Consider the following 19,881-nt stretch of genomic DNA (forward strand, 5'->3'; position numbering starts at 1 on the left):
CATGTGAGACACTGAGTTCAATCCTCAGCACCACATAAAAATAAATAAAGTAAAGGTATTATGTCCATTTACAACTAAAAAAAAACAAAAACAAAAACAAAAATTTTAAAAGATCTTTAGGAATCTTCAAATGCTAAAGGTTATGGTATCTCTTGCTCACTGCCACCCTATAGATATAAAATAAAATTATCAAAATCCTGAAAACAAGTATAAGGAAGTACAGTAACATTCTGATTTTCCCTGGGGAAAAAAAAATTTTTTTTAACTGGTACTAATCATCAATGTCCTTTTTTCATGGTTTCTGGTCTTGCATTTTGTTAATGTTATAAGTGCCATTTGGAAAGTCTGTTGAATACGCCAGCAGTAGGAGCAGAGGGTGGACATCACTAGTCCATCAATTTCATTTAACATCAGGAAGATCTTTCTAAGCATTTATATTGTGTAAACCACTGAGTGGGCTGCCCCAGGAAAGACGTGCCTGGTCATTGATGTGTTCCCAACTGAGACAGAAATTCTTACCATAGGAACAGGATGTGTGGAGTCTGGGGAAGGAATAGATATCCTCTAAAATCCCTTTCAATCTAACGAGGCTAGAGTGGGAATTCCAAGGGCTTTGGAAGGAATGCACTCATGAGATTGGATCCAAGTTGGTGGGTCTTTGGGGTCCTGCTGAGGACTACCCCCACAGTGCTGGGTATTAAACCCAGGCCCTCCTACATGCCAGGCAGGTGCTATACCACTGGGCCACCTGTTGGGAACTTTGAGGAGAAGAATTTCTTTTTGCACCAGAAAGGCAAGTTTAGCCCTGTCCTGGAGGCCTTGGACCAACTCCACCATAGTATGGCACCAGTAATGGATAAGACTATAGGGCATTTGGGCCATCAATTAGAGCACTCTGTGTTCAATCTGTTTTGACAATTCCCCTCTGCTGTATTATAAGCTCCTTGGATTTCTCAACTTATTGATCCTTATATCTCTGGTGCTGGCCCTCAGTTGGACACACAGGAAGTTGGTCATTGTGTTCATCTCTGGAAAAGGGCCAGGGAATAAGGTTATGGGAGTGGGAAGGAGACTTTCATTTCATGAATCATGAGTATGTATTAGTGATATACACTACAATAAAAACATAGGGTTAAAGAGTGTCCTAAGTGGTTCCAGCAAGCCCAACAGGTGATAAGTATGTGATAGAGAACTGGATGATGCGTATGTGATGGTCCTTAGAAAGGGCTTAGGATGTTTTTCTCAAATTTGAATTTACAAATGATTTTCACAACTCTGAAATGTCTGTTTTCTGGTATGGAATTCATCAAATTCTTACCGTTAAAAGTAGATTTGTGATAAAGACAGGCATGAAGGCTTTTTCCAAGAGAAGGGTCAGAAAACCACTGTTTTATTTTGAATACCTGAATCAACAGTCCTGAAAATGACCAAGAGCTGCTGGCAAAAGATTGCATATGTTTTCTTTTTTTCTTAAATATTTACTTTTTAGTTTTAGGTGGACACACTATCTTTATTTTATATTTATGTGTTGCTGAGGATCGAACCCAGTGCCTCATGCATGCTAGGAGCACTCTACAACTGAGCCACAACCCCAGCTCTCCTGCCCCCACCCCCCCCCCTGCATATATGTTTTTAAAGAAAATTAATCAAAATACTTCTTGGTTAAAATCAACTCTTCCAAGGCCAGGGCTGTGGCTCAGTGGTAGAGCGCTTGCTTTAGCATGTGTGAGGCACTGAGTTTAATCCCTGGCACCACATAAACATAAACAAATAAAATAAGGTATTATGTCCATCTACAACTAAAAAAAAATAAATAAATAAAATTTTTTAAAAAATCAACTATTCCAGATGAGCCATGTACCTTGACATTGGGCAATTAAACAGAGAAGGTAAACTTGTGGACCCAGCTAAATTCTAAATTCCCAGAAGCCTTTCTCAAAGTCTGCAGAGTAGACTTCCCTGGTGCTCAGAAGTGTGTCCTCCACGAGGAAGAGGGAAATTCCACTTCAAGTGACCAATAATGGACCTTTCCTCAGCTTCTCTCACTGACTGCAGCAAAACTCAATTCTCTCTGTCATCTGCGTCAACATGGTCTGTTTGACTTTGGGGCATTGCTCAGTACCTCGGGGCCTCAATTTCTTTAACAGTTAATTGAAAATTAAAATCCTTAGATCTTGAACCTGATGGTGGTGCTATTATATGAATCTATGCATGTCAAAAATGCATTAGAACTACATGCCAAAAGAAAAACATTTTTTTTTGTATGATAATTTTTTTTTCATTCTTTCTGGCATCCAGTGCAAGGCGTGGCTCACAGTATGCATTCAGCAAGTTGTGTATCTGGATGACTGCATATCGAAAGAAGAGAGGGCTGACCTGCAGATTGTGAATAGTTGTTCCTTCTTTCCAGTTTTCCTTTCGGTCATTTCAGATAACAGGGCACAGTGCACATGTACACACACATGTGAGCCCGCACGCGCACACACACATATGTATATATGTAATACATATGCATATATGCTTACATATGTATATATGCTTTATAAGTGTGTATGCAATCTATTATTTACATGTACATACATACATACTCACACATTCTGGCAAATTTGTATGAATAAACAAAGGGTACCTTTGGGCACAACAGAAGCCATTTCTTCCAGCTTTTTGCCCAGGCATGGGAGTTAGCTGACTGATTTCCTGTTGCCACGTTGATCAAGTGTCTTGTCCATGCTAAGCACTGTTGGGAGTGGCATAGGTCCTGAGTCCAGCTACACGTCACTCTGTCCAGTCAACCTGAGCAATGGAAACTAATATTCATCTCAGTGTCCTTGGTTCTCACATGCTGGGGATTATCCAGTTATGGTATTTACAGAAGCTTATTTCCAGTGCCTGGATGGGAGCTGGAGTGAAGGCAGCCAGCAGGAAATCAGCCAGGATAGCCAGAGCCTACCAGTATGGCCCCTGGGTCTGGTACTGTGTTAAGCCACCAGCTCCCCAGCCCTAATCATATCCCCAGGGACCAATTTGTTCTAATTAGCCAACAAGAATAGGAATAATGGAATAGGAAGTGAATGTGTTAGTTTCTAAGGCAATTCCTTGAGTTCAGCAGCAGGAAAATTACTGCTGCTGCAGCGCTGGGCTCTCTCTTTTTTAATTATTTTGATAGATAATTTTCTTTTGCAAAGAAAAAATAACATCATGAGTTATCAAGCATGGAAAATAAGGGCTGGGGTTGTGGCTCAGTGGTAGAGTGCTTGCCTAGCACGTGTGAGGCACTGGGTTCAATTCTCAGCACCACATAAATAAATGAATAAACAATAAAGGCATTGGGCCCATCTACATCTAAAAAAAGGTTTTTTTTCCAATGGAAAATAAATTGGGTGCAATGGGGGCATGCCTATAATCCCAGTAACTCTAGAGGCTAAGGCAGTGGAATCACAAGCTCAAGACCAGCCTGGGCAATTTAGTGAGATGCTGTCTCAAAATAAAAAGGACTGGGCTGGGGATATAGCTCAGTGGTAAAATAGAGCTGGACTTGATCCCCATTACCAAAACAAAGAAAAAGCAAATATTTGATAAGACTTTTCAATGACATCTAAACCTCCCACAATTCCATCAGCCAGAGGAAACTATTAGTAGCATTTTTTCTTTCCAGGCTTTTTAATTTTTTATTAAAACAAACAAACAACAAAAAAAGCAGTCCTGTTCCCATGCTGAATCTAATATATTTATTTACGAGTATGTATTAATATCATCTCAAATCTATAAATCTTCCACAGGCTGATTTTTGAGGAAAAAAATGACTGGCATAGTGACCCATGATATGGCCATATGTTTTATTTAACCGATTCAATATTATTGAGCAGTTTCACTAGCATAAGCAGTACTCAAATGAACATCTTAGCAGCTGAGCATCTTTTATTACACCCCTACAATAAAGATCCTGATGGAGACTGTTGGTCTATACCAACAGCCTTTCAAACACTTCCCACCAGTTTATGTTCCCACCCCGGCAGTGTACATTATTCTGACCACAGGCCAACCGTTTTAGTCAGCTCTTTTTGCTGCTGTGACTAAAAAACCTGACAAGAACAATTAGAGGGGCTGGGGATGTGGCTCAAGTGGTAGCGCGCTCGCCTGGCATGCGTGCGGCCCGGGTTCAATCCTCAGCACCACATACAAACAAAGATGTTGTGTCCGCCGAAAACTAAGAAATAAATATTAAAAAAATTCTCTCTCTCTCTCTCTCTCTCTCAAAACAAAACAAAACAAAACAAAACAATTAGAACAGGAAAAGTTTATTTGGGGGAATATGGTTTCAGAGATATCAGTCCATAGAAGGCTGGCACCATTCCTTGGGGCCTGAGGTGAGGCAAAACATCAGGGTGGAGGAGTAGGGCATAGGGCAGAGGAAAGCAGCTCAGGACCTGATCAGAAAGCAGACAGAGACTTCACTCACCAGATACAAACCCAAAGCACGTCCCCAAGGACCCACTCCCTCCAGCCATACCACACCTGCCTGCCTTCCCTGACCACCCAGTTAATCCCTATCAGGCGATTAAGTCACTGATTGGGGTAAGGCTTTTGTAACCCAATTGTTTCACCTCTAAGCCTCCTTGCATTGTCTCACACATGAGCTTTTGGGGGCTACCACATCCAAACCATAACACCAACCCTGTGTTTTGTCATTTTTCCCCCTCTTCAACAGCAGTAGCTTGATCACTTTCCTTTTGAGATTTCTGTCCAAATATAGTCATCCCTCTATCGGATGGTTCTGCATCCAGGTATTCAACCCAACCACAAATTGAAAAACGTTTTTAAAAAAATCTGTGACTGAACTGAATGTGCACAGACTTTTTTCTTGTCATATTTCCCAAACCAACTCCCTGACATTCATGATCTGTTAGATATGACAAGTGATCTAGTGAGGATTTTAAGTGCATGGAAGGATGTTTTTAGACTACATGCGACTAATGCGTCATTTTATATAAGGGATTTGATCGTCCATGAATTTTGATTCCACAGGGGCCCTGGAGCCAATCCCCTATGGATACCAAGGGAGGACTATAGGTAGATTTGGTCTCTGGGCCTCATAAGGCTTTGTGTCAGACAGCTTTTCTTGGCTGTGACGAAGTATCCGAGAAAACTCAACTTAGGGGAGGAAAGATTTATTTTGACTCACAATTTCAGAGGTTTTAGTGCATAGTCACTTGGCTGTTGGTTCTGCGCCCATGGTGAGGCACAACATCATGACAGGGAGTGTGTTGTGGAAAAAAACTGTTCACTTTAAGACAAGTGGGGAGCACTGAAAGAGAGAGAACCCACTCTCTTCAACAAGGCCCCATTTCCTGCGGTTCCCACCACCTCCCAATAGCCTATTCAGCTGTGAAACTCTCACTAAGGGGTCAGAGTTCTCATGATCCAATCACTTCCCCAAAGCCCCACCTCTGAACATTACTGCACTGGGGACCAAGCCTTCAACACCTTTTGGGGGACATTCCAGACCCAAACCAGCCTCTTCTGCCCAGTCTGGTTCTGGAGACCTCTCTGGATAGCAGTCTCCTGCCAACTTTCCATGCCAGCCAGCAGGTCTTGTCTCACAGAGGACCTGGGATCCTTAATTAGACTACTGCTTACCTACCATTGGCTACATTTCCCAAATCTCATCAGCCTTGTTCACAAATCTTGCCAAGGGTAAATTCTTTCCGGAGAAGATTTCCAGAGATAGCTGGTACCACTCATTTTCTGTTTACAATCCTGGCTTCCGTTTCTGAGGGCGAGGCTCTCCAACTTTGTTTCTGAAGGCAGGGTGGGGAGGAGGGTATTTTATCACAGCTGAAAGTAGCAAATTTGGTTCCTGGGACAAATAGCAGGAAATGTGGGCTCAGATCAAAGGAAGGGTACCCATCGGGGAAGGGGATGTGGGGAGAACAGAGGCCCTGGTCACACACACATTCCTGGGCTCACTGGCCCACATCATTCCAACCTCTGGCAAGAGATGCCTCTCTATTTCTTCAACTCTCCTGTCAACTTCCGTCCCTCTCAAGGACCTTTGTGATTATATTGAGCCTATCTCAGGGAATCTGGGATAATTTCCCTTCTCAAAATTCCTGTGACATCAGCAAACTCTCTTGTGCCATGTAAAGTCATATATTTGCAGATTCCAGTGAATAGGAATAGACATATTTGGGAGTTATTACTCTGCACTCCTCACCTGGCAAGCCACTTTCTATCTCTGGCCTGAGTTTCTTTATTTGCACTTGGTGAGTCTTCAACAGAGCTCTCCACAGTCCTGTCCAGCTGTGGCTGGTGGAAATGTTTTGAGTGAAATCCAGCAGGCTGAGGTATAGGAACAGCACCAAATTTTTCAGGTTTTCTCTATTTTCTTCTCTCCAAAGTCATTCTCTCCTCTGAATTCTACCCTCTATCACTTGAACATTTATTTTTATTAATTGAATAAATCTGCACAGAGTACTTACTATATCCTAAGGCTTGTTTTAAGTCCTTTCATGTCGTGAACTTTCACAGCAGCCCCATGAACAAAGTCCTGTGGTAATCATTATTGTATAGAGACACGGGGACATTAAGTATCTCGCATAAGATCACAGGGCTGAGGTCAAATTTGGGCAGTCTGGCTCGAGTCTGCATTCTTTTTTTTTTTTCCTTAAAAAAAGCTTATGTATGTATGTATGTATGTATTTTAGTTGTAGTTGAATGCAATACCTTTATTTTATTTCTTTATTTTTATGTGGTGTCGAGGATCGAACCCAGGGTCTCACATGTGCAAGACGAGCGCTGTACTGCTAAGCCACAAATTGCTGGCTACCCAGCCTCTCCTCAACCCTTGATCCACAGTCCTGTGGCCACAGCTTAAGTTCCTTCTAGACCTAGAGAGCAGAAACCTTGTCTAATTCTGTGAATCCCAGCTCTGATAACAGCCTAGCACACCATTAAACAAACACATGAATGAATGAAAGAATGAATTGCTAATACCTACTTGATCAGAGCCATAATAAACATTCATAGTGCACTTCAAAAGAGGATGATCCTCATGCTAACTCCCGGAGATAGTTACTGTTATTATCCTCATTTTACAGACTAGTTAACTGCAGCAGAAAGAAGTTAAGTAACTTGCCCAAGGTCAGGAACTAGATGTGAATTGAGATCTGCTTGATTCCCAAGCTGCATCAAGAAAGGCAGCAGGAAGTGCCTAAGGGCTGCATTTTTAAGGTTAGAACCAGTTTGACCTTGAACAACCAAACAAAGCAGCAGCAAAGGAGCATTTTCCTGGACAACTACTATTCTCCAGGTTCTGGTGTCAGGGGTTTAACATAATCATCTCATTTAGCTCTCAGAACAATCTTATTTTTACACATCACAGGTTAAGTAGAATTTCCAAAATCCATAGGAAAGAGCTAGGATTCAAAATTAGGTCTAATCCGCAATTTATTATCTTTCCATTCTTCCTAGGCTGCTGTGCCTGTTCTCTCACCTATAGAATTAAGGAGTTGGGTGAAGTGATCACTGAGCTCCTGCTCAGTTTGTCTTCAAACCAGTGTTAATTGTGCGCTTATTGCCTGCAGGCAGTGCTAAGAACATTATAAGCACTATGCACCTCCATCTTCATAGCACCCACTAGTTAGTTCTAGTATTGTTATTTCCACTTTAAAAATGGGGAAACCAAGAGTCAGACATACTTATATTGTACAAGGTCACACAGCTACTCTGAGGACCAGTCTGAGGTTTTTTTGTTTTTTTTTTTTTTAGTTTTCGGTGGACACAACATCTTTATTTTATTTTTATATGGTGCTGAGAATAGAACCCAGCGCCCCATGCATGCCAGGCAAGCCCGCTACCGCTATCCTCAGCCCCCAGCCTGAGTTTTAACAGACATTTATTGGATTCTTAAGCCAAACTCTTGCCCATGACCCCGCATGACCTCCAGCATTCTCTAACAGCTTTGGAGTGTGGACATCCTGTGTTCCTGCAGAACGGGAACAAGGCCGGGGTAGAGTGGGATGAGTTCCTCAATGCGTGGGCCTCTCTTCCTTTGGATTTCAGACTCACTTGAGTGAAGTTCTATGAAAGTCAGAGGTGACATTGAATGGATGCTTGGCCAAGGCTCAGAGTCCAGCCCTAGCACTGCGAAGGCTTGACCATTTTCTCTGATCGTTGTCAAGGCAACTGAATCTCTCTGTGGTTTGGTTACTCTCCCTTTTTCCTTCTTGTCTTCCTACCGGTTCAAGAGGACACTTAAGAGACGACAAATCCCTATGGCCTACTCATCAATGATTGAAGGAGATGCTGACTTGAAATAAAAATAGTTCCCAGGACTTTCAAGGCCTTAACCAGAAAGATTTAAGTTCTTTAGACACCTTGAGGGCAAAGCTGTCTGTCTCCTTCACATCTGTACCCTGGCAACTTATAAAGTTCTTAGGATGGAGGAGATGCTCAGCAAATGTTAAATGAATGACCAGGAATTGAAAGGGCAAAATTTCCCTGGGTTTTGCAGGGAAAACAGGAGTAGAGCAACAAGCTGAGATTTTCAGGGGCAAACAGAATAGAAGTGTATGTGTATGTGCATGTATCCCCACAGCAAAGGCTCAAAGACCCCTGTTATATATTGACTTGTGACCTTTCTTCCCCATCTCTGTGAACTGGAGTTGCCAATGTAGAGAGCTTGCCCACTCCAGGCTTCTGACCTCGAAAATGTCCCTCATTTTTTTTCTCTTAAAAATCATAAAGTAGACATAAAACTTATCATTTTAATATTATGTTTGTTTTGGGTTCCAATGTTCTTCCTTTTTTTTAATTGGTGCATTATAATTATACACACTAACCAGATTCATTGTTATTTAACCACTTTAAAATGTACAATTTGATAGTATTGAGTACATTCACATTATTGTACAACCAGTCTTCAAGACTTTTTTCATTATGCAAAACTGCTTATCTAACATGTGCTTAATGTATTTTTTAGCCACCATCTTGGATTTTAGCTACAAATACACAGTCATTGAGTTTTGAACACTTTATTGAATCTTAACATAGCATACAATGGCATTGATGTTCAATGAATGTTCACTGGGTAACTGGTCTTGGTCTATTTTTTATTTCTTACTGCACACTTCCATCTCTTGGTTTAAAAGCTAGTTAAGCTTCATGATACATTCCACAATTATAAGTTCTTATCGACTGCCCTCTAGTGGAAAAAATGAAGAAGTGAAACTCAGAACAACTGGTTCTCCTGTCCAGCAGATGTTGAAAATGTACCCCTTCATCTTTTTATTTATTTTAATTCTTTTTTGTTGTTGTTAACTCATTGAACTTCATACAATCCAAAATTATTATCAATACAAAGTCAACCATTCAATTCAAAGTATCCAGTTGATGTATTAAGCAGTAATTCTCAGACTGGTAAAGATCCAGTTTTCAAAAAAAAAAAAATGAATCAATTGCAAACTAATCCATTTGTATGATCAAAATTAATTACTAATAAGTTACATTAAAACACAAAGGGCATACAAGATAAAAGAAATAACTTTATTTTTTAACTTGGGATTGAGCTCGAGGCCTCACACATGCCAGGCAAGCACCCTACTACTGAGCAACTTTTTTTTTTTTTTTTTTTTGGTACCAGGGATTGAACCCAGGGCCACTTAACCACTGAGCCACATCCCGGGCCCTTTATATTTATGTTGAGACAGGGTCTCTCTAAGTTGCTTAGGGAATTGATAAATGGCTGAGGTGACTTTGAACTTTTGATCCTCCTGCCTCAGCCTCCCCAGCGCTGGAATTACAGGCGTATACCATCACAAAAAACAAAATTATCACTGTAAGATTTAACAGATAAAATTACAGTTCAATAAATATATTAAGAATAAACATAACCTCAGGTAAAATGAAGCACTTTTTTTGGTAAAATCTGTACATGTTTATTGAGTGTGCATAGCATGTAATGAACAGAGACTTGCTATTATACTCGTAAATTTTTGCTGTTCTGCAATCACAACTAAATGAAAAAGTATGAGTAAAATAGTGTTTCCCCACTTTGAGTGCCACATAAATCAGTATTGAGGAGTTTTAACCGTTGAAAACTCATGTGATTGTTTACCTATATAATCTCTTCAGAATGGTCTACAATGCTGTTTGCAGGTACAATGTGATCAAAACTATTTCTGATGTTTTTTAATAAGAGTTTGTAAGAGTTAGTAAAAGTTCTGTTTTTCTTTTCTGATTGGGGTGGGGGGGCATGCTAGGGATTGGACCCAGGGCCTTGTGCATGTAAGGCAAACACAACTGAACTGTATCCCCAGTCAATTTCTATGTTTTATTTTTATTTTTTATTTTAGTAAGAGATGGGAAAAACCAACCCCTCAGAGTTTTGTGAGATGAAAGAAGAGATTTAAGCCAATTTCAGGGAGTTAAAATTTTTCACCTTTCACTTTTTTTTCCCAAAATAAAAGCAAACACATTTCTATTTTCAAAATTCATCTTTGATTCTCTGTCAATTGTCCCTTCTAACAATTTGTCCTGTATAGTTATAGTTAAATGAAGTTATCTTGGGCTGGGGTTGTGGCTCAGTAGTAGAGCGCTCATTAGCACGTGTGAGGCCCTGGGTTCCATCCTCAGCACCACATAAAAGTAAATTAATAAAAAAATAGGTGTGTGTCCAACTACAACAAAAATAAAATATTTTTTAAAAATGAAGCTATCTTTCAATGAAACCATGGAATATGGATCTTCTTTTGATGTGAATAAATTTTAGAAGTTCTATAAAATCTGTATGGGATTTGGTCATAACATTGTACAGATATAATTAAGATCATCACCACTTCATTGATAACAATTACTAAGTTAAAAGGCACATTATAACAGACTGTAGAAAATGCTCTTCCAAGTTCTAGTTTTCATTTTTGCCATGCAATTTTATTTGCCATTGAGATCATATTGCATTCTTTCTTGCTTAGAAATATAAGATCATTAAAATGCCAAAAATATTGCACAAATATGTCTATCATCAAAATCACATTTATAAAAAGTTGTGACCTTATAAAGTTGGGAGTTTTTACTTTCAAGAAACACTAAGGGTTTTTCTCTTAAAACATTCCTGATAGAATTTTTCCCTTTAGTAAGGATCAGAACTCAGCATGCAACAACAAATGTTTATGAGTGGTTTCCATATTATCACATAATAAAGAGAATAATCTCAAATTTAATGCATTTGACTTTGCATAAAAGTCAAATGAATAATCTCAAATTTAATGCATTTGACTTTGCAGAAAAGACAAATGCATTAAATTTGACTTTATTAAATTTTTAAATTTACTATGTAACTGGATATTGTTTAGTTCAATCAATTTTTTTTTTTTTTTTTTTTTTTGCAAAACTTTCTTGATTAAAGAAGCAGTGTGTTGGTTTACATTTCATTCTAGCTCCATAATCTGGGTAATAACTTTAGAATGTTTTTCTGTCAACGAAGCTGCACATTAGAGCATATTCCTACATCACACTTAAGATCAAATCACATTCCTTTATGATGCAATTATTTATATAGTTTTATACAATTCACAGCTTGTGTTTGTCATCAACGAAACTGAAAAATTCTTCTTCACATATTCACTATGTTCAAATCACATACCAAATTAAGTGTCATGCTAACACTCTGTGTGCATTCAATGACTTGCAATGAAAAATGCTTTGCTAGCTCTACTTGTGAGTTAAAGATAATAAATTTGTCCAACTATTAAAAAAATGATACTGAAGCTACCTTCTTTATCCTGGATGTACTCATAACTTCCAAGGTCTCTAATACTAGTGTCTTTTTCAAAATTTTAGCAACCTAAAATGTTAACTTATGAGATACAAGTTACTGTTTATATGTGAAATATTGAACATCGCTATCAATTTTTTTATTATTTATTTTTTTGGGGTACCGGGGATTGAACTCAGGGGCACTTGATCACTCCAACCCTATTTTATTTAGAGACAGGGTCTCACCGAATGCTTAGCATCTTGCTTTTGCTGAGGCTGGCTTTGAACTCACAATCCTGCTTCAACCTCCCCAGCCCTGCTGGGATTACAGGCATGTACCACCATGCCCAGCCAATTTTTTAAATTCAATATTCTTTCTTTCAAAGTGTTTTTTAGGTTTTAAAGTGTGTGTGTGTGTGTGTGTGTGTGTGTGTGTGTGTGTGTGTTTTAGTTACTAGGGATTGAACTCAGGGGCTCCCTACTATTACATTACATCCCCAGTTGCCAGAATTACAGGTGTGCTACTTCGCCTGAATTGGGTTTATTTCTTTTTATTTTCTGTGTAAATGCTACCTAAGATCAATAGTTTTATTAGTATTTTTAGTTGATACATTATTGCAAGTAACTATAGTTTTAGCACTTCAGTATCAAGTATGACTACAAAGTTGCATGAAGAATCAGGCTTGTGAGTAAAATTACTGAAAACTCTGGGTTTCATTTCTTTGGAATCATTTCCATAGCCATCACTTGTTTTGCTTCTGCTATTTATTAACAAAAGTGTGTCTTTCCTGGTTAAGAAAAGTTTACTGAAACCGGGAGCAGTAGTGCACACCTGTAATCCCAGCGGCTCCGGAGGCTGAGGCAGGAGGATCAGTAGTTCAAAGCCAGACTCAGCAATTTAGCAAGGCCCTGGCAACTCAGCAAGACCCTGTCTCTAAATAAAATGTAAAAAAGGGTTGGGGATGTAGTTCAATGGTAAAGTGCCCGTGGGTCAATCCCTGGTACAAAAAAAAAAAAAAAAGACTGGGGATGTGGCCCAGTGGTTGAGCACTCCTGGGTTTAATATCTATTATCAAAAAAAGTGAAAAGTTTAGTGAAGTCTGTAATAACACCTGCAAATTAAAGTTAAAAATTGTCATAAAACTGCTTCCCTAATTTAGCTAATATTTTAAAATTATACAGTTTTAGAATTTTTATAGGAATACTTAATTTAGTAAGTAAAAACAACAAATTGTAAAAGGAAATAAGTGCTTTTATTTTCTCTGATTTTTATATCCCTTCTGTTTATAGTTGACCACTTACCATAAAATATCATATATTATAGTATGATCCTATTGCCCACACAGCTCATGGACAGCTCCTGAACTGGTCTATGACTTGTTCAATGAGACAAGTTCTCTAATCATGCACTTGAATGTCAAGTTGCCATAAAAGTTTCTAAACACTGGCATCAATTCTGTACTGCTCTTCTTGTGAATTCGAAAAAAACGTTCATGGACTACAGGAATACTTGCCCAAGGTCCACTGGTAAGTGGTGGGTCACCTTAGTGTAATGCCTTCTTCATTTCCTACTTCCACCAGAGGATTAAATGAAATTATGCATTGAAAATCTTTTAGCATGGAGCCCAGTACAGAATAGATGACTGTTATTACCAACTTACTGGTGTAAGAGATGCCAGTCACAGAATCTCAGCCTTCACTGTGTTCCTCAGGACATGTCACTGGGGCACCATCAATGAGCACAGACAACTACCGAAGCTCTCCTTTCTCAGTCCTTTCTAACTTGAGAAGAAGCTTCCATTTGAGATCCTTAATATAGGTCTCCATTTTGCATGCACCTAGGAACTATGCAGAGCAGTCTACAAAGGTATACATGGTGACATCATATATGGTGGCTACACCTTGGCATTCTGAGGTATGTTGTATGCATCTCCTCAGAGGTTTCCCAGTGGGATTGATCCCCAGAGCTCACATACAAGTAACTAGTTCAATAGAACATAACTTACTGACTTTTCTCTGTTCCCTGTCTTACTCTTCCTACCCCTACACTTTTTTTTTTAAGAGAGAGAGATGAGAGAGAGAGAGAGAGAGAGAGAGAGAGAGAGAGAGAGAATTTTTTAATATTTATTTATTTTAGTTCTCGGCAGACACAACATCTTTGTTGTTGTTTGTATGTGGTGTTTGTATGTGGTGCTGAGGATCGAACCCGGGCCACACGTATGCCAGGCGAGCGCACTACCGCTTGAGCCACATCCCCAGCCCCTACCCCATCACTTTTGTTCCCTTGGGTCACCTCCCAAATAAACTACTTGCAATCAAATGCTGACCTCAGGCTCCACTTGTGTTAAAAAAATAAATAAATAAATCAAAATAAGATCCACAGGCAGCTGTCAAGAAAGCTAAACATTTCTTCTCCATATTATGGTGCAGGGGATCTCTCTCAATTACGAGGACTCGTTTTAAACATAAAAAACTTCCATGGGGGGCTGGGGATGTGGCTCAAGTGGTAGCGCGCTTGCCTGGCATGCGTTTGGCCCAGGTTCGAACCTCAGCACCACATACAAAGAAAGATGTTGTGTGCGCCGAAAACTAAAAAATAAATAAATAAATATTAAAATTCTCTCTCTCTTTAAAAAAATAAAAGTAAAAAAATAAAGATGTTGTGTCCGCCGAAAGCTAAAAAATAAATATTAAAAAAAAAAAAAAAAAAAACTTCCAAGGAGTCTTCATCTTCTAGAAATTGTCCTTTTTGGTATTCATGCTTCATTCAATAGATTTTTTTTTTAAACCCTGACAAAGTATACAATTACCAAATGGTATTTATTATGACAGTTTTTACTACTTTTTATTATATGGCATCTATTACATTATCCTTTTTGGTGTGTGTGTTTTGTCTTGGTTTGTTTTTTTTGAGAGTTAGTCTCACCTTGTTGACTGGGTTGGTCTCAATTGATCCTCCTGCCTCAGCTTCCCACGTAGCTGATTCTATAGGGAACTGCACCTGGCATCTATTACCCATCTGAAGAAGTGTTTATATTTCATTTATTACAATAGCATCTATTGAAGATAATATTGTTTGTAGATGTAGAAATAAACGTGACTTTAAAAAATATAGGTAATGTGATGTTATGGTTTGGATCCGAGATGTCCTCAAAAGCTTCTGCTAATGCAGGAATATTCCAAGGTAAAATGATTGCATTATGAGAACAGCAACCTTATCAGTCCTCCAAGTGAGGACTGACTGGGTGGCAACTGTAGGCAGGCGGGGCATGCCTGGAGGAGATGGGTCATTGGGGACACTATCCTAGAAGGTACATCTTCTCTTTGGCCCCTTCACCCCTCACTCTTTGTGCTTCCTAACACTCCCATGAGCAGAAGAGCTTTCTTTACTGGGCCTTTCCTGCATGATGTGCTGCCTCACTTTTGGCTAAATAAATGGAGTCAGCTGCCTTATGGACTCTGAACTGGAGCCTCAAATAAACTTTTGCTCCTCTGAGTTGATCTTGTCAGGTATTTTTGTCACAGTGATGCAAAAGCTAACTAAAACAGGTGACAATCGAGCAAAGGCCTGAATGAACTAAGGGGTAGGTCTTGGGGTCTCTGGTAAAAGTGTTTTCCAGGCAGTAAGCAAGGAAGTGAAGCCTTTCTTTCATAGTTGTGGATTACAAAAACTGGACAAGATATTAGGCAATTGTTTTTTGAATATGATACCACAACCACAAGCAACCAAAGATCAATGAGGTGATGTTAAAATTAAAAATGTAGTGCTTACATCATGTACAACCAGAGAAATAAAAAGTTGTGATCCATTTGTGTAAAAAATAAAATAAAATTAATAATAATAATAATAATAAAAATGTATGGGCTTCAGGGTTGGAGTGTAGGGTGGTGGTAGAATACTTGGGTAGCATATGCTAGGCCACCACAAACAAAGCAAAACAAAAACTCATGCTTCAAAGGACAGTATCAAGAAAATAAAGATGATTCACAAAAATGGGAGAAAATATTTGCAAATCATGTATCTGTTAAGAGTCTAGTATTAGAATATATAAAGCATCTTACAACATAAAAAGATAAACTACATAAAAATTATGCAAGGCATTTGATAGCTTCTCCAAAAAAACAATACAAATGAGATTTTTTTTTAAAGAGAGAGAGAGAGAGAGAGAGAGAGAGAGAGAGAGGAGAGAATTTTTTTTAATATTTTATTTTTTAGTTTTCAGCAGACACAACATCTTTGTTTGTATGTGGTGCTGAGGATCGAACCCAGGCTGCATGCATGCCAGGTGAGCGCTCTACCGCTTGAACCACATCCCCAGCCCAATAAATGAGAATTTGACACAAAGATGTTCAACATAGTTTATCATAAGGGAAATAAAATCAAAACCACAGTGATATACCATTTTACACCCAGTAAGATGACAAAAAATAAATAGCACAATAGCAAGTTTTGGCAAGGATGTGGAGAATTGAAATCCTCATCACTCAATAATCCTAGTGTAAATATAAAATTATGCAACTCATTTGGATAACAGTTTAACAATTCCTCAAAAAGCTAAATGTATAATTACAATGACATTGTAATCCCACACCAAGGTGTATGATAAAGAAAAGTGGAAATATATGTCCACATAAAAATTGTACAAGGGTGTTCATAACGCTTTATCTATACTAGCTCCCAAATAGCAATAACTCAAGTGCCCATCAACCAATGAATGGATTAGAAAATCTGTAATGGCCACACAATGAAGTTTTGTTCAGCAATAAAAGAACACTAATACATGCTATGATACAAATAAACATATAAAATGTCATACCAAGTGAAAGAACTAAGACAAAACTGGCCACATATTGTAAGTTTCCATTTATATGGAATATGAAGACATGGGGACATGGCACAAAAGGTGTATTCAGGAAATTATCTTTCCAAGACCAAGTTTTTCCAAGGCCATGTTTGTAATTTTCCCCAGTACTGGGGATGGAATCTAGCAGTGCTCTACCTCTGAGCTACATCTCTCAGCTCGTTTTAATTTTAATTTTGAGACAAGGTTTCCTGAAGTTGCCCAGGCTGGCCTTGAATTTGTGATCCTGAGTATCTGGGATTAGAGAGGTCAGTCACCATGCCCATTTGCAATGCAAAATTCTTAAGTGAATAGTTTTGATAAATACATAAACCTTGGAACTCAAATTTCTATAATGGTGGGCCGGGGTTGTAGCTAAGTGGTAGAGGGCTTGCCTAGGACATGTGAGGCACTGGGTTGAATTCTCAGCACTGCATATAAATAAATAAAAAATAAAGGTCCAACAACAACTAAAAAAAATTAAAAATAAAAATCCTGTAATGATACAGAACATTATTATCACCCATAGAAAATTCCCTTATATTCCTTCCCAGTTCCCTCTGAGCCTCCCTGCAATGATCACTTTTCCGATTTTTTTCTGTCACATATTTTATTTTAGATTCTTCTATAAACAGATACAGAATGTATACATTTGGATAAGACTTCTTACAGAATATTAAAATAACATTCTAGAGATTTACCCATGTTATTGCATGTATCTGTAGTTTCTTTTTCTTCTTCATGTATAGCTAGCTATATATAGCTTTATGTATAGCTAAATCATAATATATACATAGTCTATATTCTGTTTACAAAATGTTACAAGTGATTTTTCATTTCCTGCACTCTTTTTATCTTTTATCACTTGGTATTCTCCTATAATATGTCAATAGCTGGCATAAATGAGTCAGGCCCTTTGGTAAGTACTTGGTTTCTGTGTACTTTTTGTTCCTAAGTATTTACTACTTTCTGCAAATTAATTATTGAGGAAAAGGCAGAAACAAAATAAAGTCCCTTCCTTTTGGATTTGTTAGGTAGTTGTCACCAAGGAGCAGTGGAATGTGAACTAATAACATAAGCAGGGTCATGGGGTTTCTGAAAATTGTCTTTAAAATTACAGAATAATCAAGTAACTTGTAGGAAAACAGCAGGTATTCTGACTCTGAGAATAAACAGATGGAAATAAAGAGAACAAATTAAGAAATATGTCAAGAAGGAAAATTGATGGGACTAACTCCTGACAGGGTCCACAGATCATTGTAAAGTTAGGATTTATAGCCATAGGCTTCTCAATACAAATCAGAAGGGCAATTTCTTTAGTAGTCCAGGCACACTAAGATAAAGTTTGCCTGGTCATTGATCCCCAAAATCTGCATTAACAAAGGTCTGACTTGTAGAGGAAGTTTCCCTGAATGCCATGACAGCCATGACAGTCCGAGAAAGGGCAAATAGGGTCAAAAACTCCCCAGCCCAACATGGAGGACATAAGTTTCTTTTGTAGTTCTCTGCTTGGAGAATAAGTCACCCCTTCTCTTTTCAGAATGTACTTTGCTTGAGCCTCATTTTCACTTATAACAAAAATTTCTGGCTTGGTTGGCCACCTCTGACTAAAGTTTTTTCCTCAGGACACAAGAACAAAGCTCTGGAGTTCTGGCTCCTCATTTGCCTGTGACAGATTTATATTCTCATCCAGAGGAAACAATAAATACATAAATACGAATAAGATAACAGCATTAAATTCTCAAAATCATCTTTGATATCTTATATTTCGCCTACCCTCTTTTCTGCCTTTATAAATGATGCAATGGGCAAAAGGTGCGACTTATGCGGTCCAGGGGGAGAAATAAAGAATGTCCACATGCTTCTGCCCTTTTCAATGCTTTATTCACTCAAATCACTCAATACCATTTCAATCTATAGGTTCTTAATCAAGAAAACGACAATCCTTAATGCTTGGCACTGCAATAGACAAAATCAATTCACAGCAAACAATTCTAGATTAATTAATTCTAAACACTGCAAACACACTTAATCACGATAGGCTAATGACAGACATTCCCTCTGTGTGCTAAATTCAAGTGTCAGATCAAAAGTCTCAAGCCTTAGGCTTTAAGTACAGCAGATGCACACTCACTCACACCATTGTGATCAGGTCAAGGAACCAATGCAGGCTTCTCCTGGGGTGGTCAGCTCCACCTGCTGAGGAGGCCGTTCTAGGGAGAAGTTGCTGTTCTCACCAGGGCCAAGATGTGGCTGTAGAGTTTGAGAGCGGTGAGAAAATGCAGAGGTTCAAGCAGAGAAGAAGAATTGGGATGTCAGTCCAGGTCCTCATCAGGCTCTCCAGCTTGGGTGCATCAGTATTGGCTGGCTGAATGTCTGTTCCTTTGCTCTATTATTTATACTGAATTTGCGGGCATTTGACCCCCCTTTCAGTCCTTATCAGCTACCACCAGATTTCTCAGTAACATCATTTACCCTGGAGTTAAAACATCTGGTCTGGTGGTCCCCATCCTGATCTTAGCAGGCAAGGACAGCCTGCCAGAGGCTTCACACTGAGTTTATCAGGGTGGGGGGAATTGACTTGTTTGTGTCTAAGGGCCATACTGGAGGGCTCCATTAGGTGTGCCAGGTGATGGAGTTGTTTAGGATCAGGCCTAAGGCCATCCTCACACATCCTCATTTTAAAGACTAGGAATTGGAGGCTTAAAACTTTAAATAACATGTCAAAAATCTCACAAACTGACAGGATTAAAAAACAAAATGTTTATACAGGATGTTTTATTTTGGAACTTTTTTTTTTTTTTGCCAAGGGCTGGAAAGGATTTGATTTGAGCTTCAAATAAAGGATACTAACGGAGATACTAACAGAGGTGGAAGCTAATAATAGCTCAATCTAGAAATAAAAGTGGGCCAGAACTGCCTCAAGCAACTAAATGGGTGATCAAGACCAACTTAGTTTTCACAACAGGGGTAGGTTTGTTTTTTTTCCTTTTCCTTCTCTTTCCAGCATGTTATTTTAGGGCTGTCCAGAAATCCAATTTCTAAACAAGTAATGTTTTTCTATCAAGACTGATAACACACCAGAGACACTTAAGATCTTCACTAGTACCTATTCTCTTTTAGGCTGTTAAAAATAAAAACAAGGGCTGGGGCTGTAGCTCAGTAGTAGAGCACCCACCTCGCACTCGTGAGGCGCTGGATTTCATCTTTAGCACCATATAAAAATAAATAAAGCTATTGTGTCCATCTACAACTAAAACATTAAAAACAAAACAAAAAACCCCAG

The sequence above is a fragment of the Callospermophilus lateralis genome, chromosome 15, assembly GCF_048772815.1.
Source record: "Callospermophilus lateralis isolate mCalLat2 chromosome 15, mCalLat2.hap1, whole genome shotgun sequence".
NCBI classification, from domain to species: Eukaryota; Metazoa; Chordata; class Mammalia; order Rodentia; family Sciuridae; genus Callospermophilus; species Callospermophilus lateralis.